This window comes from Schistocerca gregaria, chromosome 7 (genome assembly GCF_023897955.1).
Source record: "Schistocerca gregaria isolate iqSchGreg1 chromosome 7, iqSchGreg1.2, whole genome shotgun sequence".
NCBI classification, from domain to species: Eukaryota; Metazoa; Arthropoda; class Insecta; order Orthoptera; family Acrididae; genus Schistocerca; species Schistocerca gregaria.
In genome coordinates, this window is record NC_064926.1 from 238,342,581 (window position 1) to 238,362,066 (window position 19,486).

At 38.3% G+C, this 19,486-nt stretch overlaps 1 protein-coding gene across 30 annotated transcripts in view; it reads left to right on the forward strand.

The window, feature by feature from the left end:
• Positions 1-19,486, forward strand: part of LOC126281877 (endophilin-A) — a 720,509-nt gene that overhangs the window by 635,180 nt on the left and 65,843 nt on the right. The gene's annotated exons all lie outside the window — the stretch shown is intronic.

Below are 19,486 nucleotides of genomic sequence, written 5' to 3' on the forward strand. Positions count from 1 at the left end.
TTCTGTTACGAGTATGCTTCAATACCTAACTTAATTTCTGGAGGTCATTTATGGGTGATGTAACTCAGTGAAATAATGTCCTTTACATTTAAACATGAGCTGTGATTTCTTCTTTGCAATATCAAAATTTTTTTGCAGCATAGGTTCTACTGAATAACAAAGTCAACTCACTAAAGTGTAATTTTAACTATTTATTACAACACTCAAGTTGCGACAGGACAAGCACATAGTTGACATCACAAAAACGGATGCAGCACTGACTACTCATGTCTTCAACCACATGTTTAAATAACATTATAACAGAACAATACACAGAAAACATAATTAGAAATATAACTTCTGTGAATTTACAGTTAGTGATTTTTAAGTTTGTGAAAATCAAGCACATATTAATTAATAACAGTACAAGCCCCATCACTTCTGCTAATACCTTCATCAGTTGTATACATATTGTACGTAAAATTATACTGAATTACTTTTACTAATAAAGACTTGCGATAATTGTAGGAATGTAAGTTATTTACTTCAGAATAATAACAGTAATTCATAGTACTCATACTTTTCACTGAATAGATGCTTTTTACAGTGGAAACATTACAAAGTTCATTATTGTTGATGTTTATGTTGTTACAAAGACCATGTGATAACATTATTGATTAATTTTGTAATTATATTGACTGCTCATTTTGAATGTACTTATACATGAGTTGTTATACATGATACTGAAAGTACTGTAACAGATGTATCGGCAAATAATGTTGAAAGTTGTCTTCAGCTAATGTTGTGTCACAGCGTATTCTCAGATTCATTCGATATCAAAGTCCTATAGCAAGAACAAACACAATTTATGGAACATAGTACTTTATAGAGCAACACGTAAGATGCAACAAAGTGCAGGTTGGGCATAGCATTGAACACATTGACTGGACAACAATAATACAGGTTACAGAATAGGCTGAGCACTCGTTTGCGATTTATTAAATAATACTGTTTCTTTGGCAACTCACCAGAGTGCACCAGGGGGCTGACTCAGGTGGCCTCTATAAGTTGGTCTGTGAACTGTAAGGATGTGCAATCTCTGAAATCATGCATATCATGAGTGAAGGTACATCATGATGTATTCATAAACCACCCCCTCCAGAAGATTGCACACAAGACTGATATGAGAGACTGCTAAGCCATGCATAGTGCAGAAATGGGATATTTGTTACAAAACTCCAAAGTTCAGAAGTTTCTGGATGTGTGGCAAAATAGTGATATTAAGTAACCTATTAATATATCTGTTTGTTTTAATATATAAAATTTTTGTAAATACCTCCCACATGTCTGACTTTCATTAGATAATCTTGCTAGATAATCTTGCCAACAGCTCGAAAACTCAAGTACACGAAGTTTCACCATCTTGTGTCCCATTACTCACAACTTTAGTCAGGCAGTTCCACCTCAACCCATCAGGTAGTCTAAGAAATTATGAATTGTTCTCATTACCAAGTGTCTAAACAGAGCACAACTAAGGATAATAAAGAAAAAGTTTGACAAACAATCAATGTTTATCTGCAGCTACATATATACTCCGCTAGCCACCAGGCGGTGTGTGGCGGAGGGCACAATTCGCACCAGATTCATATGCCCCCCCCCCCTCCCTCTGTTCCACTCGCAGATCACGCAAGGGGAAAATGACTGAATGCCTCAGTACGAGCTCTTATTTCCCTTATTTTTGAATGATATCATTATACAATTTGAAAGTTGGTGGTAATAATATATGCTCTACGTCCTCGGTGAAAATTGGATTTTGGAATTTAGTGAGCAGCCCCTGCTGTTTAGCGCACCGTCTATCTGCATGTGTGTCCCACTTCAAACTTCCTATGAGATTTGTAACACTCTCGCAATGGCTAAATGTACCAGTCACAAATCTTGCCGCTCTTCTTTGGACCTTCTCAATCTCTTGAATCAGACCCAACTGGTAAGGGTCCCATAAAGATGAACAATACTCTAAGACTGGATGAACTAACGTATTGTAAGCTATTTCCTTTGTTGAAGGACTGCATCACTTCGGGATTCTACCAATAAACCACAATCTAGAGTTCCCGTTACTTGTGTAATCTGATCATTCCATTTGAGATCATTTTGGATAGTCACACCCAGATACTTGACTGATGTTAACCGCTTCCAAAGACTGATCATTTATTTTGTACTTGTACATTAATGGGGATTTTTGCCTTATTATACGCAGTAGGTTACACTTACTAATATTGAGAGATAACTGCCAGTCACTACACCACACATTATTTTCTGCAAATCCTCATTGATTTGTTCACAACTTTCATGTGATACTACTTTCCTGTAGACTACAGCATCATCGGCGAACAGTCTAAGGGTACTCTCATTAATTCTTTATGAGTCAGATATAGTGGACTTCTGGTGGCACACAGCCACATGAATTAAAATAGAAATTTATTATTCATTTGGAAAAAACTGTATATGGCATGTGAATGTGTGTGTGCGTGTATCAGTGATACACAACATAATATTTTCTATCAGTCAGATGTTTAGGCAAATAAGTAACAAGATCTGTGCACTTTTTTATATCAGTGTGGCAAATTGGATTCAAGTAATCTATATCTATACTCTGTGAACCATTGTGAAGTGTATGGCAAAGGGTATGTCCCACCGTATGAGTTATTAGGGTTTTTTACCATTCCATTCTCATATGAGTGTGCGAAGAATGGTTGTTTAAATCCCTCCTTGTGTGCTCTGATTTATCATATCTTGTCTTCACAGTCCCAACAGGAGTGATATATAGAGGGTTGTAGTATGTTTCTAGAGTCATGATTTAAAGCCAGTTCTTGAAGCTTCATAAGTAGGCTTTCCTGGGTTAGTTGACATCTATCTTCAAGAGTCTGCCAGTTCACTTTCTTCAGCATCTCTACAACTCTCTCCCACAGTCCAAACAAATCTGTAACCATTCATGCTGCTCTTTTCTGCACACGTTCAATATCCTCTGTTCGTCCTATATGAAATGGGTCTCATATGCTCAAAATCCCGGGAGAAGAAATAAAAATTTTGAGGTTCGCCGATGACACTGTAATTCTGTCAGAGACAGCAAAGGACTTGGAAGAGCAGTTGAACGGAATGGACAGTGTCTTGAAAGGAGGATATAAGATGAACATCAACAAAAGCAAAACGAGGATAATGGAATGTAGTCAAATTAGGTCGGGTGATGCTGAGGGAATTAGATTAGGAAATGAGACACTTAAAGTAGTAAAGGAGTTTTGCTATTTGGGGAGCAAAATAACTGATGATGGTCGAAGTAGAGAGGATATAAAATGTAGACTGGCAATGGGAAGGAAAGCGTTTCTGAAGAAGAGAAATTTGTTAACATCGCATATACACTCCTGGAAATGGAAAAAAGAACACATTGACACCGGTGTGTCAGACCCACCATACTTGCTCCGGACACTGCGAGACGGCTGTACAAGCAATGATCACACGCACGGCACAGCGGACACACCAGGAACCGCGGTGTTGGCCGTCGAATGGCGCTAGCTGCGCAGCATTTGTGCACCGCCGCCGTCAGTGTCAGCCAGTTTGCCGTGGCATACGGAGCTCCATCGCAGTCTTTAACACTGGTAGCATGCCGCGACAGCGTGGACGTGAATCGTATGTGCCGTTGACGGACTTTGAGCGAGGGCGTATAGTGGGCATGCGGGAGGCCGGGTGGATGTACCGCCGAATTGCTCAACACGTGGGGCGTGAGGTCTCCACAGTACATCGATGTTGTCGCCAGTGGTGGGAGGAAGGTGCACGTGCCCGTCGACCTGGGACCAGACCGCAGCGACTCACGGATGCACGCCAAGACCGTAGGATCCTACGCAGTGCCGTAGGGGACCGCACCGCCACATCCCAGCAAATTAGGGACACTGTTGCTCCTGGGGTATCGGCGAGGACCATTCGCAACCGTCTCCATGAAGCTGGGCTATGGTCCCGCACACCATTAGGCCGTCTTCGGCTCACGCCCCAACATCGTGCAGCCCGCCTCCAGTGGTGTCGCGACAGGCGTGAATGGAGGGACGAATGGAGACGTGTCGTCTTCAGCAATGAGAGTCGCTTCTGCCTTGGTGCCAATGATGGTCGTATGCGTGTTTGGCGCCGTGCAGGTGAGCGCCACAATCAGGACTGCATACGACCGAGGCACACAGGGCCAACACCCGGCATCATGGTGTGGGGAGCGATCTCCTACACTGGCCGTACACCTCTGGTGATCGTCGAGGGGACACTGAATAGTGCACGGTACATCCAAACCGTCATCGAACCCATCGTTCTACCATTCCTAGACCGGCAAGGGAACTTGCTGTTCCAACAGGACAATGCACGTCCGCATGTATCCCGTGCCACCCAACGTGCTCTAGAAGGTGTAAGTCAACTACCCTGGCCAGCAAGATCTCCGGATCTGTCCGCCATTGAGCATGTTTGGGACTGGATGAAGCGTCGTCTCACGCGGTCTGCACGTCCAGCACGAACGCTGGTCCAACTGAGTCGCCAGGTGGAAATGGCATGGCAAGCCGTTCCACAGGACTACATCCAGCATCTCTACGATCGTCTCCATGGGAGAATAGCAGCCTGCATTGCTGCGAAAGGTAGATATACACTGTACTAGTGCCGACATTGTGCATGCTCTGTTGCCTGTGTCTATGTGCCTGTGGTTCTGTCAGTGTGATCATGTGATGTATCTGACCCCAGGAATGTGTCAATAAAGTTTCCCCTTCCTGGGATAATGAATTCACGGTGTTCTTATTTCAATTTACAGGAGTGTAGATTTAAGGGTCAGGAAGTCGTTTCTGCAAGTATTTGTATGGAGTGTAGCCATGTATGGAAGTGAAACATGGACAATAAATAGTTTAGACAAGAAGAGAATAGAAGCTTTCGAAATGTGGTGCTACAGAAGAATGCTGAAGATTAGATGGGTAGATCACATAACTAACGAGGAGGAATTGAATAGGATTGGGGAGAAGAGAAGTTTGTGGCGCAACTTGATGAGAAGAAGGGATTGGTTGGTAGGACATGTTCTGAGGCATCAAGGGATCACCAATTTAGTATTGGAGGGCAGCGTGGAGGGTAAAAATCATAGAGGAAGACCAAGAGATGAATACACTAAGCAGATTCAGAAGGATGTAGGTTGCAGTAGGTACTGGGAGATGAAGAGGCTTGCACAGGATAGAGTAGCATGGAGAGCTGCATCAAACCAGTCTCAGGACTGAAGACCACAAAAACAACAACATGCTTGATGAGTATTCTAGAATGGGTCACATGAGTGATTTGTAAGCAGTCTTCTCTGTAGGGTGATTGCACTTCCTCAGCTTTCTACCAATAAATTGAGGTATACCACCTGCTTTATCTGTGACTGAAGCTATGTGATCATTCCATTCCATATCACTGCAAAGTGTTACACCCAGGTATTTGTAGGAGTTGGCCGATTCCAACTGTTACTCATTGATATTATAGTTTGAGGATACTATATTTTTTTGTTTTGTGAAGTGCACAATTTTGCATTTCTGGACATTTAAATCAAATTGTCAGTTGTTGCACCACGTTTAAATCTTATCAAGATCTGACTGAATATTTATGCAGCTTCTTTCAGATAGTGCTTCATTGTAGATAAGTGCACTGTCTGCAGAAAGTTTGAGGTGAGTTTTAATGTTGTATTCAAGGTCATTAATATACAATGTGAACAGCAAGATTCTCAACATGCTCCCCTGGAGCACATCTGAAATTACTTCTACATCTGTTGCTGACTCCCCATCCAAGAAAACATGCTATGTTCTCCCTGTCCCAAAATCCTCAGTCCAGTCACAGATTTTACATGATACCCCTTATGACCACATTTTTGATAACAAGTGTAGATTTGTTACTGAGTCAAATGCTTTTCAGAAATCAAGAAATAAAGCATCTACCTGACTGCCTGGGTCCAAGGCTTTCTGTAGGTCATATGGGAATAGTGCTAGTTGGGTTTCACATGATCAATGTTTCGGGAATCCATGCTGGTTGGCATGGAGGGGCCTATTCTGTTTGTGGTACTTCTTTACGTTCGAGCTCAGAATATGTTCTTTGATTGTACAACAAATATATTTCCTTTACTTTACATCTATGGCCACAAATATTTTGTCATGAGACTACTGGTTTTGGTCTATAATGACAATCTTCAGATGTGTTTTATAAAAATATGTCATGATGTACTGCAGCCATAGTGGCAGCGTCAAAGGTTAAACACAAAATCAGCTCTAGTATTGTCAAATGTATAGCATATGCAAGAGTCACATTGTTAGCAGCACTACTGTTCAAAACAAACTGCCTTAGAGTAGCCACAAGTACAGTAGCAACAAACATCTTGTGGCTACTGTACGGCAGTTTGTTTCAAACAGTTGTGCTGCTCACAAGATGACTCTTGCATATGCTTTTATTTACATATATTTGACGATGATGGTGCTCATTTTGTGTTTAACATTTGACGGTGCAACTATGGGTGCAGTACGCCAGGACATGTTTTTATAAAACAGATTGGAAGATGGTTATTATAGACCAAAACTGGTAGTCTGATGACAAAAAATTTGTGACCATAGAAACGAAGTAAAGGAAATTTATTCTATATGTGGGCCACTGTTTTATTTGCAACCATATTGCAGCTTGAGTAACAAATAGATGTCAGTGATAAATTGGTGTGACCTGTGCTTTCTTCCAACTACTGGAAACGACTTCTTGTTCAAGGGATATATGAGAGCTTATAGTTGAAAGAGGGGCTAACTCAGTCACAATTTCAGTATAGAATCTTATAATGATTCCATTGGGCTCTGTAGCTTTGTTCAGTTTTTATGATTTCCGCTGTTTCTTGATGCCACGGCCACTAATATCTATTTAATTCATCATTAGGATTAAATTGGGGCTGTTCTCTGAGTGTTTCCTTTGTAAAGGAACCTTTGAAAATAGAGTTAAGCATTTCAGCTTTTGCTTTACTACCCTCAGTTCCAGTTCTGTCTCATCCGTGAGTGATGGACACTAACTTTGATGCCGCTAACAGTCTTTACATATGACCAGAATTCATTTTGGAGTTTATGAAAGATTATTAGACAAAATTCTGCTACAGTAGCCATTGAAGGCTTCAGTCTGTGCTCTCTTCAGAGATGAATGTTTTTCATTTAGCATCTCTCTGTCTATAGTCCTCTGCTTTTTTGCATCTATTGTGCAGTTGTCTCTTGTATACATACAGTAACTGTATATGATGGAGAGTCCCTCCCATTGTGAACTGTTCTACTAGGTGCATATCTATCTGGTGCATGGTCAACTGTTCTACTGTTCTTTTAAACTGCAGCCATAGCTCCTTTACATGCTCCTGTACCATGCTAAAAGTTTCAAGTTCCTCATTGAGACAGGACACTGCTGCTTTTTTTTTATATTGTTTACTGAACATATATATCTTTCCATATGTTTTATATTTTGGTAATAATTGTTGCCACCCCTGTACCATGGTTACTGAGACCATTTTTGATATGGACATTCTCAAAGAGGTTAGGTTTATTTGTTGTCATTATATCTAAAATATACCTATCACAAGTGGAGTTCTGAACCATTTGTTCTAGGCAGTTTTCAGGGAAGGCATTTATTAATGTTTTCCAGGATGTCTTGTCATGCCTCCCACTAACGAAAGTATAATTTTCCCCATTTATTGTTGAGTGGTTAAAGTCTCCAGTGATCACAGTATGATCAGGGAACATAATTACTAGTGTATTGACATTTTCTCTAAAGTCTGCGGTTGCATCAGGAGGTGAGTCTGGTGGTCAATAGAAGGATCTAATTACAATTTTATGCACACCTCTGAGTTCTGCCCAGTCTCATATGCAGCTTTAATTTCAAATCTTGGTGAATTTGAGTAACTTCTGTACTGTGATAAATTCACTGCCTCCATTTCCCATTAGCCTGTCCTTTTGATATATACTTAAATTTTCCCCAAAAATCTCGCTGCTCTCAACTTCTGTACGTTGTATTGCGTGAGCTTCACTTCTTTTTACGAGCACTTCACACTCTGGTATTTAATTGTGAATGATTTGACAGTTAACTGCTAGGATTTTAATACTTTCACCCATGAGGGGCATTCCTTTGTATCATATGCTAATACTTCTTGGTCTCCTACAGCTGTCATTATCTGGATTGGATGGAGAGTTACCTAATCCAAACGACCCTCGTGTACAACCCGCCCCAAGTCATCTACTTGGGTAGCACCCTCTGATGTGTAGTGCACACATGACCCATTTAGGGGGAAGCTACAGTTCTCAAACATATGGTGCAGGTCCAGGAAGTCACTTACTAGCTTGTCATAGAACCTTCAAAGTTTGTGGTTCAGTCCTTTGACTCGACTCAGGGGACCGCAATCAGTTTTGGGGACAATGCTGCATATTGTGTGCTTCGTTGAAAATCCATGTGCAAGGCAGGACTTCTCAACTTCTCTGCTAGTTGCTGGAATGATTCAAGTATGACCTCCGAGCCCAGACGACAGGCATCGTTTGTTACAGTGTGTACCACAATCTGCAGTTGGTTGCACTCTATTCCGTCAATGGCTACCAGAATAGCTCTTCACATATTGAATGATGCTCCCAGGCATTCACATTGAGTGTGCCTGTTGATCCTTCCGGTCCCTTGCTGCCATTTCCCTAAGAGTTACCATTATTCGCCATATGTTTGAACTGCCAATGATTAATAGACCCCTACCTTTTGCGTTTTCCTTCTCTGAACGCAGGACAAATCAGTTCCCAAACAGATGAAGAGTGTCCCACTGACTCAGACTCAGCTTCAGTTTCAGTGAGAGGCAGCACCTAGAATTGTTGGTTAAGGTTATCAGTATAACCTTCTGAGTTCTCTGATTCCCACTACCCTGTAAAGGGTGCCTAGACATACCATTGGCATTGCTACTTAGTCAAGTAGATGAGTAATGCGAGATTCCATACTTCCTGCAGAGGAGGCACGATCCACAGGAGAGGATAGTACTTGAGATACCTGTGGTACACCACTCCTGAAAGCTCCCCCAACACACTGATTTGCAGTAGCTGCATATTATTTGGTAGTAGTCGGGGCATTTTCCAGCTGCTTATGATTGTCAACTAACTCATCCTCTGTTTGAGAACAGCACTCACAGTGGGACTGCACTGTGGTTGGTGCAATGTTTTACAGGATCGTGAACAAATAACTTTGAACTAAGCCTGGTGATTATCCTTTAATCTGTTGAGCAGAAAATATTACAAATTCCTTTTAAGAACTGAATCAACTAGTACACAAAACATGAGATTTCTATTAACGCAGCAGAAAAAGTGTTATAACCTTTAATCACAATAATTGCGTGGATATTCACACTCTCTCTTAGAAACAATAGTTGATCACATGATTACAACTCAGTCTCTCGTATTCGACTGCCGTGCCGTGACATGCGGCCGGCACCGTTCGTAGCTAGGTGGCGCTCCCGCGCTCAGCCGATTTGCGGAGCGCCTCTATCGCTGTTTGTGCGTACTGTCGTGGCGGCACTGTTAAATGTCGTGGCACTATCACAACAAAAACCTGTGGCAAAAATTACTAATTTCCTAAAAATTTTTGAGGTTCTAGTCAGTAACAAACTCCAAACTGGTCTTAATTTATGATAACTTTGGATAATATACACTCCTCTTGAAAGGGAAATAGATGTATTATGATAAGTTAGTTATGAAATGTGCTACAGTAACTAAACCACAAACACTGATTTACAGTGAAATAGCTTATGCACACAATAATAACTTCTGAAAAATCTCAAAAATGTATGTTTTTTCACATTGATATACTCTGAAATTCAATGTGAATTATTCTTGACTTCAACTGTAAATCACAAATGCTGATTTGCGACACACACAGCTTAAAAATTTTTCAAAATTATGCTTTTGTAAACATCAAAAAAGTCTCAAAATAAGCCTGTTTATCAAGTAATTATACAATGAAATTAGGAAATCATTGTTTTTGAATGAGGGTATGGCTGATGCTATCAGAAATTTATGAAGGAACACTGTTTAAGTGTAGGCCTACAGCTAACAATAGTAGTATGAGTCTGTCATGGCACTCACAGATGTTTGAAATTTCATGATATATGAAGATACATTTGAGAACCGAAACAATCAGTGAATGATTACTCAGAAGCAATACAAACAGTAAAATATTAGAATCTAGAATTTCAAATGTGCAAAAGAATTTGGCATATGCCGTCTCACACAAAGGAAGTTTTGGAAATTGGCTGTGTCATATAAATAAATATCCAAGTTTACTTAGCTGGTTCTGTGATGACAACTTCTACAGTGGCATGCTGATGGTGAACACTGCGGTGTCAGTTAATCTCAGTGAAAACTATGAAACCTGTTGGGCAGTAACAAAGCATGGCTTCTACTTGCAGCAGCTAACAATTTTGCTTAATAAATAAGGATACAACTGAACTGTGCAGGTCTTATTGTTCTTTGGTTGTGGTTTGCAAATAAGTATACATAATGAGCAGAATGATTAACTACTTGATTTTTTATTATAAATCCTTATGTATCAAAATTATTTAGTCACCATATTTATTTGTACGAACAACATGGCAGTGTGAGCAGTATGTCAGTTTTTACAGTAAACACACAAAACTACCTGTCAAATCAATCGGTCACAAATAAAACAGAACTATGAATCATTTAGGGTTCTCATCTCAAGTTTGACCATATCACACAATAGCAAAAGCCAGTGGAGTGGCAAATGGCAATGGCATGTTAGTAATCACAAATTTTTATAACTGTGAAAAGTCATGCGTAGTAACCACAGTAACCTTCTCGTTAGGACATTGTATATCGACAAAACAATCTTAGTCTGAGGAATTTCATCCTTGTACAATCACCTCTTCGTTTTTTAAGTTAAAATTGTGTGTATTAATGCTCTGGCATGTATTGGACACATTGGCTTCATAATATTACAGTTGCATGTTAATTTATTTGTAGTTGAAAAACATACATTCCACCTACATAGTGCATATAGTGACTGATTTAGTTCATGATTTCTTGGAAAGTATTTTTAATGGTCTAGTGTGTAGATTAGCTTTCAGCTAAATTTTGGTCATATAAATCAACAAGCATTTGTGTGTGTGTGTGTGTGTGTGTGTGTGTGTGTGTGTGTGTGTGTGTAAATTCATACAAGTGATTGATGTTTGGGGGGGTGTCATTGTCTTGGAATAGGTAAGAGGCTACATGGAAAGCATCTTATGTGTCAATGAGTGTTTTGGAATTGATGAGGGAACGTCTTTGAAATAATTACAGTCCCTAGAAGTATTGGTTGTGAGTATTATTGAAAGAGTGTAAGTTAGAAAATTTAAACATGAAGCACTGCATTACAAGATGAGTGTGACGAATACTGTTCCAAGTGTAAGCGAGGACTGCTGCATTCAGAAATGGTTCTGTCAACTACTACTCGAAGTATAAATGAGGACTGCTTCATTCAAAGGGTAGTAAGTTAACTATTACATAGCTAGGGTATGAAAAGGCCAGGCATAATGTCAAAAGACATCCCCTCATAATAAATATGCTCATAATATAAATTCACATATGGGCAGGATATATTTTACCAATTAAAGAGTAGTGAGACAATTCTGAATTCAGTGACAAGTCAGCAAAAAAAATACTGAGTAACATCATCCACAAGGCATATGTAATTCCTAGTGTGTGTAGGGTTGTAAATAGGTGGAAACAAAGGTTTCAATTTTTTGTAATAACTGTTGTTGCAGGCAAAAGGACGAAGCCTGCTAACTTGTACTCCTCTCAAGTTTATGTATGTGAAGTCTGTGGCCAAATGGCTGTGAGATAGCAATCATAAAGTGTGTACAAAACAGTAAGTGCAGAAATGGTGGAGATGCTTATATTCACATAGTGTTAGATTGCTGTTTACTGTGAATGTGTAATTTACATGCTCCAGTTGTGGAAATGACAGTGGTAAATGTGGGGAGAGAGCATAGGATCTATTGTGTGACTATGTTATAAAAATAGTGAGTATTGACAGAGTAGCACATAACCATTTTTAATATTACATTGTGTGTATGCATATTAGCAACGTAGTATGGTAGTTCATAGATCATGCATATAGAATGTCTGAGTAGTCACATTCAACATAGAAACTGATGATACATCACTGAAAAGATATTGCAGAAAAATGTAACACTGCTTACCTGTTTCTTCATAAAATAACACCCAAATAAATTAAGGAATAAATATGAATCAAATAAGGATGGAAGTAGTGTATGAGCAAGATGTGTAAACGCACTGGTGTAGTATGCGTATGACTTAAAAAATTTACCTTAATACAGGGGTAGCAGTTAAGTGAGTCATTTATCTCACAGTGTTAAAAGGAAGTGAATGTGTTATACATACTACTAGTATTCTGGGTAAATCTGTGTAAGAGTTCCTTCATGTGAAAGGAAATGTACAAGTGAATAAGGCAAGCACCGAGTTAGTCTGAAGGAGGCACGTAATGCAAGTGTGATGTGGCTTTTGCACATGCAAGTTAGGCAATTTGTATAAGTGCTTATTGTTTCATAAATAATGTCACACACACACACACAAACACACACACACACACACACACACACACACACACACACACACAGACAGAGAGAGAGAGAGAGAGAGAGAGAGAGAGAGAGGAGAGAGAGGAGAGAGAGAGAGATATCATTACATGTATGTATGTATGTGTATAAGTGACATTAGGTAATGACAAAATGATTGGTTTATGTATGTTTTGCCACATAAGTGACGTTTGTAAGGTAAAAGAGTGATAAGTATGTAAACAATTCAATAGGTAATACAGGGTCTGTGTCTCTCACTTCAAAGGCATGTGGCCATATGAAAATTCATAGCTTGTTATATACCTTTCAGAGTGGAAGCAGACCAGTATGACTGCGAGGGTTGCACAATGTGTGAAATTCATATATACCATGTCTATGAAAATTGGCAGTAAAGTTATTTATACATGCATGAAATAGGAGTGACCAGTGTTATATGTTGTACATAATAATGTTAGTAATGAAAAGCCTTGAAGACATGGAGAAGAAAACAAAACATGTGTATTACACTATCCCCTTTGTGACCACTATGTAGCAGTATACATGTTTGCATGGTAATATCAGGGGACGTGTTTATGTAAGTTAGGGTAGATGAACAAATTACGCAATGTAAACCCAGAGTCTCAATGTAGATCTTTTGTCGTACTTTCTCATACTTTCACTCTAATATCTCACGACTAATGAACATAATTATTTTTCACCTTACACAGCAGCACTAAGGGAAAGAAAGAGAAAATGTGACAAAGGAAATAGAAGTACAGAAGTAAATGCCACATGGATGGGGCACTTGTGTTTGCCACATGCATAACATGCAATGCAAGTATGCCTCCCTAAGGGAAATAATTTTTTACTTAAGAGAAAGGAGAAAATGAATACATATACAAGTTTTACAATCACTACTCTAGTCGAGCTTAGCAGCCTGGATTGGTTGCTTTTTTGTGTTGTTTTAATTGTGTTATATTTCTCAGTCAAAACAACTTCCTTTATTTAGGGTGAATTAGCCTATAAGTATTTTGATGAGGAGTTTATAAAATTTAAAATGGTCCACTGTGCCCAAGAGTTTCCATTAGTTTTCAAAAAGAATGAGAGCACCTGTTTTAAATTGTATCACTTTTAACTTCCTGTTATATCTCTGCTTTCTAATGTTTTCCTGTTGCTCCATTGTCTTCCTAACTATTTTTTTCCGTTTCCTTGGTAGTAAGACTCTTGCATGCTGGATACTCTATTAGCTCATTAATGAGAGTAGCAGGTTTATTATCACACTAGATTTCATATGTGGATAAACCACTTGATGGGTATTGTAAACTGTTCATATTCAATCCAATTATATAGGTCTTACTGTAATAAGCCCTACTTGGTCTTTGTGCCTTCCTCATATACCTCACTGTAGGTTACTAAGAAGATTAATGTGCTGAGGTTAACAAATTATGTATATTTTCTTCCTCTACAAATTTTTTTCCAAGTTTTAGAATTGAACTGAGGTTGATTATGAGAAAGAATGGCTTTCAGACTAACTATATTCTGAAAATAATCTTTTCTAATCTTCATAATTATGTTTTTACTGGCAGACTTCTTTAATGAATACAATTTTATGAATATGGAAAACAGATCTACCAAAAGAAAAATATAACTGAAATCCCCTTTTGTTTTTGGTAACTATCCAAACAAGTCAAACCTAGAAACGCCATCTGGCTTTTTTTTAAAAAAATTATGTTTTGTGCAAATCCCCTACATGTTTGATTACTGACTTTTACATGCTGACATCTGTCACAAATAGCTAATTTACTCTGGATTTTTCTGGTTAGATTGCTAAAGTAAGTAGTAATAACATATTATATAGAACAATCGTGATCACATAAAAACACTTTTTTTCATATGTGGTGATTGGTTTCAACTTGATGTGGCTCATCTTTGGACCGCTCTCCTGTGATGATGCATGGAGACCATGAGAGCAGAAATTGTGGATATGCACTGATGTTGACAGCTCAGTATTCTCCATATGTCTTTCAGATTTCAAACCCCACTACCTCATTCCTCATATACCTTACTAACTTTATCTTAACACACTACTACTCCTACTACTACTACTACTCATTTCAAGGCATTTACATAAACAAATCCATGGCACAGCCATGGGCACCAGCATGGCACTCTCCTTTGCCAACCTATTTATGAGCCTCTCGAGTGAAGATGGCCAACCTTTTCGGCATGCATGCCAGATTTTGCAGAGGGGGTTATCCCGCAGGCTGCATTACCAATTTTTGTTTTGTGAACCAAAACAAGCATATATTCATTTATTCTTTAAAGAAAATAAAACAAATCTGAGGAAAGAACATTTATTATCCAATTTAATGAAATACATTGTTAGTGGGATGTCTGGCTTTGTTTGACTGAACTCAATGAGTCGGTGCTGATGTCAACTGAAGTTGTTGCTACACGCAAAGAGTTTTCTAGATGGACATCAGTAATTCATGTTCACATTTGTGATCTGATGTAATGCATCTGATTAAAAAGCTGTCCAGACATGTAAGTGTTCCCAAATAATGAAATCATTTTTAAAAATGTTTGTAAAATGCTGGACATTTCTTCTTGTCCAAATATGTTGCATCAAGTTGCATTTTGCAGCATTCCATTTGTAAATGTCCCAGTAGTGAAATCATGTGTATGGAGAATGGCGTAGCAAATACAGAAAAAAGTCTACAATCTTTCTTGAAATCTTGAAGTCAATTTATGAATTCATATTTCAAGTCAGATATCAAAGAATTGTATTTAATTGCTGCCACCTGTGTGATGTATGATTACTTTGACATTGTAGGAAAATGTGGGAAGTTTTTTGTTTATAAGTGTGTTCCCAAAGCCCAAGTTTCATTTGGAATGTGGAAATAAGATCATTCATGACATTAATCAGCTCATATTTTCCTTGTAGTTGAGTATTAACATCATTTAGATTGCCAGTTATATTGACCACGAATGGAAAGTCAGAAAGCCATTCTTTATCTTCAAACTCCAAGAGTCTGTTTGACTTGCTTTCACAGAATGATTGTATTGCTCTCTTCGAATCAAACACTTTTTTCAATATTTTTTCCCATGGGTTAGCCATCTTACTTCTGTATAGCATGAAATGTTATCATGCTCTGAATCCAAAGACCTCAGAAATTCTTAGAATTAACAGTGATTCAATCCTTTTGTCTTAATAAACTTCACTGTTTCGACAACTACCTTCATGACATGGTCCATTTTGAGGGACTTAGCACATAAATCCTTTTGATGGATAATGCAGTGAAAGTTTAGCATTGATGTGTTGCCAGTTTTGCCGGCCTCATTTGCAATCAACTTCGTGTTTCCTGGCCATTCATAGAGCATCGTCTGTTGTTAGCCTTGATAGTTAGTAGATATAACTACTTGTGACAAATATCATGACTTCGCGATATCCTTAAGTGGATGCAATGCCACTAATTCTTCTGTTTTATTAAAATAGGCATCAGCACCTCTGTTATAAATTGCCACTTGGGCAGTATGTGCCTTATCTGTGCAGTTACTTGAAGATAGAGATTAAAATAAAAACTCTGGTGCATGATTTTTAAAATTATCTTCAGTTTGTCTTCCATTGTCATCCACATGTTCTAATGCTTTAGACCACAAGAATCAATGTGGAGCTGATTTGCCAACTTCACACTGCTCTCACATCAGTTGACTTACTTGGTATGCACAGCCGATCTTCTTCTCTGGATAGTCAGCCACGTCAATCTCCGTAAACTTCTCCGAAGAATAAAGCTGGTTAAGGGAATTTACCTGACTCTCTCTCTCTCTCTCTCTCTCTCTCTCTCTCTCTCTCTCTCTCTCTCTCTATCTATCTATCTATCTATCTATCTATCTCTCTATTCATGAAGTAAGTGGATACATGCAGAATACTTTTAGTTTAGTCTTGGTATATTTGAACTTCCACAAAGAACAAATTCACAATTTCTCACATAAATATCCAAAAGTTTGCAAGTCAACCAATTTGTCTTGCATTAGACACTATTAAATACATTTACAATAGCATTAGTTTGCCAGCCACATAATTTATGAACATGTCTTGCTTCTAGCAAGTCCAAAACATGAATTACTTGAAAGTCTAACCTCATTTCTTCATTTGTCCTTAACAATCGTCACAGTCACCAAAAGTACAGAATAATACATAAACACTCCTTGTTCTTCTCTTCACCTACACTGAAACTCTGTGGATCGTACAGCAGGTACTTGTCTGCCGCCGTGTCCATAATTTGCTCATGACTGTTTTTAGACCTGCACACTCCAACATGCAATGCACAGTAGGTGGGATTCTTCTCTCTCACACTTCTATTTAAAATATCATGTGTTCAAGATGGAGGAAGGCCAAGTGTTATTTTATATACAATCATTATGTACATTTATATCACATATAATAACAATTCATATTTCAATGGTATACCTTGTTCTGTCAATAACTGTGAATACCTTTTTTCTTATTATTTAGCTATAAAACGTGAACATTTCAACCTGTGTGGAGTTTGTTTCCTTATATCTAGGAATTGTGAGGACTAAACCTTTAGTTTCCAGTCATAAACTCCAGGTGTTCATGACACTTGAGTACTTTATTCTTTATTCTAATTCTTTGAACTATTTTTTGTACTATTATCATTATTTATAGTAGTTTGTAGTTTGGAGAACTCTGGGCAACTGGATGTGTTTTTTTCGACACTTGTAAATTCACATAAAACATAATAATGCTAGTGATATATAGAATTCAAACTTACCAGAATAATTCCTATTAAATGTGTGACTTCTGTCACGATACTGTCCTTTTCCTCTTGGGTCAGTACCTACACCATACATATTGGTTGACCCTATGAGTTCACTTCATCCTTCCGTTCTGATAGGTACACACTTTTTCAAAACATCCCTATTCATCAGGCCACAGGTTGTCCTATCTCTGTGTAGGTACACCTGCCCTATATCCTTAGCAAATGCCAGGTATGCACTCCTTATCCTGTATGAGTAGGCCTCATAGTTCATTGCCCTAGTATACATCTTTATGCACAGTATAATTAAATATTTCCTGGTAAAATAAAAATCTATTTTACGCTTCACTCTCACTTCTTAGTACCTCATTTAATACCGTAGAGTCCTCCTCTACTTTTCAACTTCTATAATCTTACTAGATACTATGTCTACACATATTATTCTACTCATGGTAGATATTATGTCTACCTATTTTGTTCAAACCCCACTATCCTACTATTTTATCAACTTATCCGAGTATTCACTACACTGACTTTTCCTAAATAAGCATCACAGTATACTCCAATCTGGCTTGCGTTCTCCTTCATTACTCATGCTTCCTTCTTATGTATACTCATTGTAAGATCATCATAGTTTTTCTATATATTTGGTATGTTGATAGAGACAATAAATTTGTCTCTATCAACATACCAACACTCTCTAGTTTGGTAAGTTATAGCAGCAAAGATGCTGTGACTTATCAAACGAGCAAGCGCTGGTAGATAGACACAATAAAAGACACACAAACTCTCTCTCTCTCTCTCTCTCTCTCTTTCTCTCTCTATAGATGTACATGTATCTTCTTCCCTACAACCCTTGGAGGTTCTAACATCCTTCTAATCTGTGATTTCATTGTTTTTGTATTCATATTTCTTTGTGTGTATGTGTTTGTGTGTTCTGATTCTTCATCCTTCTTATGTGAAAATAAGTTGTAGCTTATTGGAAACCACGGAGACTCAGAAGGACTTCTGCGATAGAAGTATACGAATATGGAAAGAGGAAAAAAATAGGTCCCCAAAAGAGAAGTAAGAAAGGAAAAAATAGAAATGGTTGCTAAGATTGAAGAAGAGAAAGAAGATAGCCCCAAAGACAGGAAATCCCTCCCACCCCCCTTCCCCAGGATCCCTACCTCACCGGTACTTAAGTGAGAAGCCAGAGGAGGTATGGTGTTAAATCATCTCCTACAGAACGGACATTCCCACCTTCACCCTTGAGGTCCCCGAAGAAATTCTTAGCAATGCAATGGAAACGGCAAATGGTGAAGAACCAGTCACACTTGTTTGTGAGGGTTGTTTGAAAGGGGTGATGTGTGTTCTGTGTTAGCCATGATTTATCTTTTGGTGTAAATCATGCTCTTATTTACACTACCCACCCATTTCAAAATCAATACAAACCCTCCCGTCTACAACACATCTCATAAAAGGTAAAAAATATTCTATACAAAATAGAAAATCCATACACTATAGTATAATAGTTGTTCAGTTAGTTGTGTGATATTACCTTTTTTCACAAATATAATATTCCATTCTGTTCAGTTCGTTTAGAGATCACTGTTTATCTGTAATTCTCTTAAATTGTTATTTATTTTGTTGTCATATCCAGTTTTCTCAGTACTAAAATTATAGGATAGTTCGAGAATTCAATAATAGATTACAGAATAGTTTAAGATTTGGAGGGAATTCGGTGCAGGAAACTATCTTGGAAGAAACACCGAAAACAACTCGGGATCCTACGGTTGTCACTCCGCCCGTTAAATGAGAATGTTAATGTACCTGGGGGGTATACAACTGATCCAGTTGTTGGATCTGCTAAAAATAATGTCTTGGGATGGAGTACTGTTTGTACTCAGTACAGTCTTTCATACTTTTGTAACAACTTCTGTGTGTCTTTCTTCAGAGCAGGGCTTTGAAGATGTTGTTTCACTAGAACTAGGTCATCGGCCTTGTTTTGAGGTTCTACAGCTTTCTCATTATACTTATTCACCCTTTGTTGGGTCTTTTCAGCTAAATTCTTATTTCCTGGTTCATTTTATAATTGACAGTAGGT